The sequence below is a fragment of the Saimiri boliviensis genome, chromosome X (assembly GCF_048565385.1).
Source record: "Saimiri boliviensis isolate mSaiBol1 chromosome X, mSaiBol1.pri, whole genome shotgun sequence".
NCBI lineage: Eukaryota > Metazoa > Chordata > Mammalia > Primates > Cebidae > Saimiri > Saimiri boliviensis.
Window position 1 is genome coordinate 22,880,251 of NC_133470.1, and position 3,287 is coordinate 22,883,537.

Sequence of the window (3,287 nt, forward strand, 5' to 3'; positions counted from 1 at the left end):
CTTATGTATCTGGGTGCTCCTGTATTGGGTGCGTATATATTTAGGATCATTAGCTCTTCTTGTTGCAGTGATCCTTTTACCATTATGTAATGTCCTACTTTGTCTCTTTTGATCTTTGTTGCTTTAAAGTCTATTTTATCAGAGATGAGAATTGCAACTCCTGCCTTTTTTTGCTCTCCATTTGCTTGGTAGATCTTCCTCCATCCCTTTATTTTGAGCCTTTGTGTATCCTTGCATGTAAGATGGGTTTCCTGGATACAGCACACTGATGGGTTTTGGCTTTTTATCCAATTTGCCAGTCTGTGTCTTTTGATTGGGGCATTTAGTCCATTGACATTTAGGGATAGTATTGTTATGTGTGAATTTGATACTGTCATTTTGATGCTACCTGGCTGTTTTGTTGGTTAGTTGATGCAGATTCTTGATTGTGTTGATGCTCTTTTACCATTTGGTGTGTTTTTGGAGTGGCTGGTACTGGTTGTTCCTTTATATGTGTAGAGCCTCTTTCAGGAGTTCTTGTAGAGCAGGTTTGGTGGTGATGAAGTCTCTGAGTGCTTGCGTGTTCACAAAGGATTTTATTTTTCCTTCACTTATGAACCTTAGTTTGGCTGGATAGGAGATTCTGGGTTGAAAGTTCTTTTCTTTAAGGATGTTGAATATTGGCCCCCAATCTCTTCTGGCTTGTAGGGTTTCTGCTGAGAGATCTGCTGTGAGTCTAATGGGCTTCCCTTTGTGGGTAACCCGACCTTTCTCTCTGGCTGCCCTTAGCATTTTCAATTTCATTTCAACCCTGGTGAATCTGACGATTATGTGCCTTGGGGTTGCTCTTCTTGAGGAATATCTTTGTGGTGTTCTCTGTATTTCCTGGATTTGAATATTGGTCTGCCTTGCTAGGTTGGGGAAGTTTTCCTGGATAATATCCTGAAGAGTATTTTCCAGCTTGGATTCATTCTCTTCATCACATTCAGGTACACCTATCAGACGTAGATTAGGTCTTTTCACATAGTCCCACATTTCTTGAAGATTTTGTTCATTCCTTTTTGTGCTTTTTTCTCTGTTCTTGCCTTCTCTTTTTATTTCATTGAGTTGATCTTCGACCTCTGATATCCTTTCTTCTGCTTGGTCAATTCGGCTGTTGAAGCTTGTGCATGCTTCACGAAGTTCTCGTGTTGCGTTTTTCAGCTCCATCAATTCACTTATACTCCTCTCTATGCTGTCCATTCTCGTCAGCAGTTCGTCCAATCTTTTTTCAAGGTTCCTATTTTGTTTGCGTTGGGTTAGAACATGTTCTTTTAGCTCATTGTAGTTTCTTACTACCCACCTTCTGAAGTCTGATTCTGTCATTTCATCACCCTCCTTCTCCATCCGGTCTGGTTCCCTTGCCGGTGAGGGGTTGTGATCCCTTTTAGGAGGAGAGGTGTTCTGGTTTCGGGAGTTTTCATCCTTTTTGCGCTGGTTTCTTCCCACTTTTGTGGGTTTATCCACCTGTTGTCTGTCTTTGTCCCAGGGAGTTGGAGCTTTATGAGTTTCCGTTGCACTACTGCCTTTTTTGATTTTTCTTTCAGGTCTGACCCGCCCAGCTAGCAGCAGGCCTAGCGACTGCCTGCCCGCAGGGGCTTTGCTGAGCTGCTGTGGGCTCCGCCGAGCTGCCCTGACTCTTCCCTGTAGTCCTTTTTATATGGGCGTAGTTAGAACTGTCTCGGCAATGGTGGCCCCGCCTCTGTTATGGCGGACTCTCTCTGTTGTGGCAGGTTGCCTCGGCAACGGCGGGTTGCCTTGGCAACAGCAGCCTGCCTCCGTAGCGGTGGAGAGTCTCAGTAATGGCGGAAGCCTCTCCCTCACTGAGCTGGACCGACCCGGTTCAGCTGTGCTTGGTTTGAAGGGCTCAACCCAGAGGGTTTCCAATTACTGTTTTTGTTTTCGTTGTTGTTGGGGGTGGAGGGGTGGGACCAACCGAGCCTGATCACCTGGCTCCCTGACTCAGAGTCTTTTCTTTTAAGTTGAATGACCCGCGTTCGGGTCGCCTGCTGAAAAGGCGCCGGGATCTCCCGTGCTGCGACTCACGGAGTCGGCTCGAACTGCGGCGCCGGCTCCTGGCGGATTTTTTGCCTAGGAATCTCCTGGCCTGACTCGCTATTTCAGATGAATGGGCAACTCTGCCGTCTCAGGGCTCTGCTCGCCAGCTAAGAGGGCTCCCAGACCAGTGGCTTTTAACCGGAGAACCGCAGCAACAGGGCGTGGTCACAGCAGCCGCGCGGGTGGAATCAGCCCCACAGGGGCCAAAACAGCCGCACTGGCTGGGACTGCGACGCTGGCGACCCCTCTGCCTGGGTATCTCCTGGTCTGTGGGCAATAAGAGTTCGTCTGGAAATGCGGCATCCACTCACCCTCTGCACCTTCACTGGGAGCTGAAGTCCTGAGCTGTTCTTAGGTGGCCATCTTCCCAGCATTCCCATGTAGAGATTCTATATTATGTTTTCCTCTTCTGAATTGTGTTGACTTTGTTGCAGTACATAGTTACCTTGGCTGGACTCAAACTCCGCCTTTGCTGAAATAGGCAGCTATCCTTCCTTTTGTTGTTCCTGGTCTTTCTTGCACATGCATAATCTCTAGGTCCTCTAAATATTTGAATGGAATTTATATGCAGATTTTGGAGCCCCCCACTCTTTGACTCTCTTTTTTGTGAATTATTTCCTCAATCCCCAACCATCCAGACAGACTAAAACTTTATCTTCAGACTCCTCAAGCCAGTAAGACTGAGATTTCCCTTGAATTCTAACTATTCCCCATTGTAAGAACCAAGAAGTGCCCTCAGGTGAAAAGGTTTTTAATGAATCACAAAGTAAGATTCCTTTATTTCAAGACTCAAATTACTTTCAGTTTCTGTCTGCTTTATACTTTCTTTTCTCATGACCCTAAAAATGGGAATTCACATCATCAATTTAAATAAATACCTATGCATATGTGGTGATATTATAATCTATTAACATATGTACCAATCAAATGACGTTGGCAATAAAGTTTCCATGACATTTAAAATAATATTTGACCTTGGAAATTGAAAATATACATTATCTGTGGCAGTAAATCAAAGGTTATCATTACAGGTGAAATTTTAGTTTAGAAAACAATATGATTAATATTCTGTTATTCTATTTATCTTTAATAATAGAAATTATTTTAGCCATAAAACTACTACCTGAAAATTGCTTTGCACTGCTAAATGGATTTGCATATAAACACATTCCAACTGTATGGATTTAACTATTAAATTAACAGTACAGAGA